At 34.2% G+C, this 7,165-nt stretch overlaps 1 protein-coding gene across 1 annotated transcript in view; it reads left to right on the top strand.

Annotated features, from left to right (window-relative positions):
- HELRODRAFT_80455 (hypothetical protein) overlaps positions 1 to 7,165 on the top strand; it is a gene marked incomplete at both ends in the record, with an annotated part of 32,274 nt that overhangs the window by 673 nt on the left and 24,436 nt on the right. The gene's annotated exons all lie outside the window — the stretch shown is intronic.

Below are 7,165 nucleotides of genomic sequence, written 5' to 3'. Positions count from 1 at the left end.
AAATACATAAGATACAATAAAAAATACAAAAATACAACAATGCAAAACCTATACGCCCATGACATAAAACAATTCATGTGGATCCTGCCTGCTGAAAAAAACACATACAACACAACAACAACATCAACAACAACAACATCAACAACAACGTCATCATCAACCACAACAGCAACAACAATATAGTTATCAGCAACAACAACAACAACATTATCATCAACAATAACAATATCATCCACAACAACATCAACGACAACAACAACATCAACGACAACAACAACATCAACAATAACATCAACAACAATAACAACAACATCATCAACAACAACATCATCCCCGAGATTTAATTCAATAGGAGTCACATACAAGATAAAACAATATGCAATAATAAGACAACTAACGCTGATTAAACATGCATTGCGGCATACAATTTCATTCCTCTCAGAATCGATACCAATAACGAAACGAGACAAATACCGAAACGAAACAAATACCGATTCGAGATTAAAAATATCGAATCAAGTACGTAACAATATTTACATTTATACCAAATACCATACATAGAATTACTTAAAATTCTAAGTGTGTATGTGTATATGTATTTGTATCTGTGTGCATGTGTGTGTGTATTTGTATCTGTGTGCATGTGTGTGTGTATTTGTATCTGTGTGCATGTGTATGCATGTGTGTATGAAATTAATTTTAAGTTTTTCGTTAAGTTTAGTAGGAGGGGTTATAAATTTAAAACGAAATAAATTTAATTTTCTAAAAAAAATTTCAGGCTCTTTGGTGATAAATTTCAAAGAAAAAGCTTGAACAAAAAATTGGAAAAAGTGAAAAAATACTAATAAACTATTAAAAAAAACCGAAAAAACATTTGAAAAAAGAAAAAAACAAAAAAAAATCTTCCAAAATTTTCTCGGTCAGTTCAGTTCTACCTGCTCGTCACGAAGGCAACCGTGATTTCACAGTCCCAAACATCTTGAAAGGTTGAGTAGAGAAGTTAAAAAATTTCATGTTTCTCTTTTATAATTTTTAAAGATACAAACACACACACACACACACACACACACACACACACACACACACACACACACACACACACACACACACACACACACATACATACATACATACAAACATACAAACTTGCATACATACATGCATACATACATACATACAAAGAAACAGTCATATATACATACTAAAATGCTGTGCATAATTGCGTAGGTGCAATGCCTTAATTTGCTGTGATGCATGCCCGAAGCTAACCATCATTGTTTGTATGCATGTTTGTATGCATGTTTGTATGCATGTTTGTATGTAATTATGTAAGTATGTTTGTATGTATGTCTTCATGTGTATAAATGAGACACGTTGTCAAACGGTTCAACTGCAATAAATTGACTCGAAACACTTCAAAAGCGCAGCTGATCGTCTTCGGACCAGTGCCATATTTAAATTATAAAGAACCACATAAAATAATATTCAGCCCTCAGCCAAGTAATAGCCGAGAGCAAAACAGTGAAATTTTTAGTCGTCTTATTATATGGGAAGTTGACTTTCAGACTCCATTTCAATTACGTTACAAACAAGTTAGCTAAATCTATTGGAATAATGAACAGAATTAAATTTTACCTTCCAGAATGCTTGAACATGATCTACTGCGCCATCTCTCAGCATCACGTCACGAGCTCCAAATTTAGTATACTTATTATCAAATAAATCTAAGATAAATATTCTGTTCTTGAATGTTGTTTGTAGGGGTCCTAGAGTGTGTAACCAAATTTTGAAAGACGGTTCTTGCTGTGATAACATGTGATAGCATTAAAAATAAAATGAAAATTGTTTCTGTTGTTAAATTGCAATGACCAGCCGTAAAATGATATAGAGATCTTTTTTTTAATCTTTACTTGCGCTCTGATTACCATCGTTCAGCTCACATTTCTCTTTATCTTTACTTAAATGTATAGGTAAATATAAATATGATAACTATAGATAGCATTAGTCTTTCCAGAGTTCTTCTGGATAGATACCAAATATTGTTCTAAATTATCAAGCGAACCATACTACAAATAACTAACACCTGATTTGTTAACATGGTTCAGTCTGTTAATTTACTAACAACTAACACGTTTCTCATTAATTATTTAGGAGAAGTTTTTTTATTATTTGCTAAAAACTTTTGTGTGAACTCAGAACATTTCTGATTAGGTGAATGAAGGTGAATTTTATTTAAATTCTGTTATGGTCGTTAATTTTCAATTTTGAGAGGCAAATGAAATTTCGTTTCGTATGTTTGTATGTAAGTTTGTCGGTGTTTTGGTATGTATGTTTGTTTGTTTGTTTGTATGTTTGTTTGAATGTTTGTTTGTTTGTATGTTTGTTTGAATGTTTGTTTGTTTGCATGTATGCTTGTATATGTATGTTTGGATAGATGTTTGTTTGTTTTTATGTACGTATGATTTATATACACACAACACACACACATACAATACACATACAAACATACACACTTACATACAAACATTTTGTATCAGAGGCGGTACTTTAGACTTGATGCTTCTTAATGCAAAGTCTCACTCGTCGTGCTTAATAGTCGAGTGTGTTGGATGATGAAAGCCTTATATAATCATTCCCCTGTACATAAATACAACTAGAAATACGCATACACACACACACATACACACACACACACACACATACAAGCAAGCAAGCAAACAAAACTTTTTCGTAAGAGTATTTTGTATTTTCATTTTGTTAAGCGTTTATTTTCATTACTGGGGTTTTAAGGTAAGTATGTTTGTGTGTGTGTGTGTGCGTGTGTGTGTATATATGTGTGTGTGCGTGTGTGTGTGTGAGTATTCATGTACAAACAGCCGGCTGCGTTTTTAACGCTGAATGAAAGAGGCTGCAAAATGTTATTTATGATTTAAGTGGTTCCGAAAAAGAACGAAAGAATAAATGAATGTGAACAAACAAACGAACGAACGAACGAATGAATAAATAAATGAATGAATGAATGAATGAACAAATGAATGAATGAATAAATAAAACAATTGAACAAAAATAGAACAAACAAGAAACAAAAAAACGAACAAGCGAACGAACCTAGCGAACGAACTGACAAACGAATTATGGGATGAAAATAAAATCAATCAATCAGTTACCCGTTCGTTCTGTCTATCCGTCAAGTTTTCATTTGTTCATTTATTTATTTAATTTGTCTATCTATCATTCATTCATTCATTCATTCTTTCAATCCATGTATCTGTCCATCATTTTTTCGTTCAATGCAAGCTCATATATAAATGAATAAATCATTCATTTTACCATCTGTCCATTCATCTATCTTTCCATCACTCGCTCACTCACTCACTCACTTACTCACTCACTCACTCACTCACTTTTTCATTCATTCATCCATCCATCAATCATTTCCTTCATTCTTTCATGGCCGATGCATCGCATGCATGTACGTATTTCTGACAGTAAAATTTGGACCCACAGTTCATTCCCTCAATCACAACATCTCATCTATGACACCGCTGAGAATATAAATAATAATAATAATAATAAATAATGAAAAAAATAATAATAATAGTAATAATAAACATCATAATCATAATAATATTAATAATATAAATAAAACATGAAACTTTAATATTATTATCATCTGTTCTGTTTCGACGTAATATTAATGTAAAGAATGTAGAAGTTAATGAACGAACGAACGAACGAACGAACGAATGAACGAACGAACAAACGAATGAATTAAGAATGAATGAATGAGAACGAACGAATGAAAAAAAAGTACAAAGAAATTGTGGTGGAATGAAATTTCGCATGTTATGCTGGTTCATGGTTGGCTAAGTTGATAGCATAGCATCATTCCATTCTCTACAGCCCTACATGCCTCTATTATTATTATTATTATTATTATTATTATTATTATTATTCGTTATCGTTAAATCGTTAAATCGTTGGGCCACAACAACCACCGTTTTGACGTTCAAATTAACTCAATAAGCAAAACATTGAGATCAAAATTATCGTCAAGAAAATTACCAACAACTAAGACACCTGACACAACAAATCAATTAAAACGTCGCTTTTGGTGGTTCTGTAAAAGGTTATTTACCCAATCAAAAAGTCAAGGTCCGTTGTTCAGTGTCGACGACTGCAAAAACTATTTTTCCTCCGCCTTAAGCGACGACAATTCCAAAAAATATCAACTCCCAAATTGGGTTCCTAGTACATCAAAGCCCACAACACCCTGCAACACCAGTCCGCCTTCTTATCATGAAATATCATCAATTGTTTACAAATGCAAAGCAAAATCTTCTCCGTGTCCCTTGGACCAAATATCAATAATACCTTTCAAAAGATGCCCAATTCTTCGAACCATTCTACAACAACTAATAGCTCAATGTTGGTCATCTTCTAAAATCCCCTCTTGCTGGAAAAAGGGATTTACAATACTTATTCATAAAAAAGGTGACGCAAATGATCCAGCTAATTTTCGTCCAATCACCTTGCAACCTACTCTATACAAAATACTTTCAACATCTATCAACAATCGAATCTATAAATTTCTCGAATCTAATTCATTAATAAACAAAAACATACAAAAAGGTTTTTATCCAAAAGTTGATGGCTTGACCGAGCATACCCAACTCCTAACTCACATGCTCAATGATGCAAAGAGACATCAACGAACTGTCATTGTCACTCTTTTGAATCTTCGAAACGCATTTGGCGAAGTCAGCCACAACATAATCTCATCAACCCTAGATTACCATCACATCCCTTCCCAAATAAGCAACTTAATCAAAGCAATATATGCCGACTACACAATATCTGTTTCTGGATGCGACAACCTTACTCCTCCTATCCCGGTTAGACGTGGCGTTCTGCAAGGTGATCCCGTCTCCCCATTAATCTTCAACATGTGTTTTAACCCATTGATGAAGTTGATCGAAAAGACAGAATATCAACAATGCGGTTATATTTGGGGACCGACGGCCAACTTAAAAACCAATGCTTGGCTTCAATTTGCGGATGACACAGCGATCATCGCCAACAGCACAGATGGTGCTCAAAAATTAATCGACTTGAACCAAGCTTGGTGTAAAGCTACCGGCATGAATATGAGGATTGATAAGTGTTGCTCGTTTGGTATGAGGAAGAAGAACGGGGGCTATGAACAATTTTCGCCGAGGCTGACCATTGATAACAAACAAATCCCTCATATCGATATGAACGGTCATTTTGAATACCTCGGCAAAATTTATGATTTTAAAGGAAACAACTCGAAGGCAAAAGAATTACTGATTAAAAAGCTGAAAAACATGCTGTCAGTCGTCAACGAGTTGGACACAACGCCCCAATGGAAACTCCAAATACTACGAAGATATATTCCGTCTCAGTTGGCCTTTGAGCTTCGAACGTATGACATGCCGTTGACGTGGATTGGAAACAACCTGGATCCTATGGTTGCGGAATCAGTAAGAAATTGGCTTTCCCTCCCGATTAGCAGTTGTATATCTGAATGTCTATCCCTCCCCTTCAAATTGGGGGGCCTGGAAATCAGATCGCTAAAACATTTTGCCGAATCACTCAGAGTTAAACTCAGAAACTATCTGAGATCTCACGACAACAAAGATGTAAACTGTCTGTGGAGTGATTCGTACAACAACTACATTAAGATCGACAACATGCTTCCTGATTCAGAGAGTGTGAAATCGACGCTCAGTGCGTTAAAGATTCGTCAACATGAAGCCGATTTCGATCATGTGTCGCAACTTTCCTGCCAGGGAAGAATAATTAAAGCAGTTAGAGAACACATTCCACCAATCCACGTTACCCGATGGTCGAGGCTCACTGCCGATCTTCCGGAGGTCTTATTCAGATTCGTTAGGAAAGCATTGATACAACAACTTCCGACAAATGCCAATCTTTCCAGATGGGGCAAGTCTTCCAACGCCTTATGCCCGCTTTGTAACGCGCTTCAGACAAACAAGCACGTTCTGTCAAATTGTGATTCAGTAGCGGCTTTAAAAAGATTTACAACACGCCACAACAAAATATTATCTTTAATTCTAGAGAAGATCAAATCATTTGCTAAACCAGAAGTTGCAATTTTTGCTGATACGATGAACGACGAATTTCTCCCAACAACGTCCCTCTTCAAATCGTTTCGGCCCGACATAGCACTTCTCCGGGGGGACACAATTGAAATACTGGAACTGACAATATGTCATGAATCCAACTTCTCTAGTTCAAGGGATTACAAAAGATCTAAATATAAAAACCTACACAGTAATTTGATCGACGAGAAGAAAGATTCGAAAATAATTATTAATACATTTGAAATTTCACCTTTAGGCTTTTTTAAATATTTTTATTTATCGTTTGTTGATTTTATTTGGACTGACCAATTTTGCAATGATTTAATTAACTCGGCAATAACATCATCGTACGCTATTTATTGCGATAGAAACTCGATCGCAACATAATTATTTTTAAACTGATTTTGAATTTCTCGTTGTACTCATTGCATGTTGATTCAATGGCGAGCATCGTAGATTATTTCATAAACCTTTATATCATTCTAATTATTTTATTTTATTTTATTACATGTACATTTTGGCCAAAATAAAAGAGTTTCCATTATTATTATTATTATTATTATTATTGTTATTGTTGTTGTTGTTGTTTTGTTGCATTAACATCGTTTTTATTAGCAATCATTATTCTCATTATGATCAATGTTTTTGACGGTTACGATGACGATGATGGTGATGATGATGACGATGATGATGATGATGACGATGATGATGACGATTATGATGATGATGACGATGATGGTGATGATGATGACGATGATGATGATGATGATGATGATGATGACGATGATGATGACGATTATGATGATGATGACGATGACGACGATGTCCATGCTAATGTGGAAAATTAAATTCTTTTTATTGAAAGCTTTCTCAGTGGCACGAAAGATTTTTTTTTATCAGAACGAAAAACGAATGAATGATTGAACGGGAAAGTGAGAAAACTTACGAATGAATGAATGAATGAATGACTGAATGAATGAATGAACAAACAAACGAATGAATGAATGAATGTGTATATATTTGTATAAATCAAAATA

The sequence above is a fragment of the Helobdella robusta genome, assembly GCF_000326865.2.
Source record: "Helobdella robusta unplaced genomic scaffold HELROscaffold_27, whole genome shotgun sequence".
Lineage (NCBI taxonomy): Eukaryota > Metazoa > Annelida > Clitellata > Rhynchobdellida > Glossiphoniidae > Helobdella > Helobdella robusta.
This window is presented reverse-complemented; position numbering and strand designations above follow the sequence as displayed.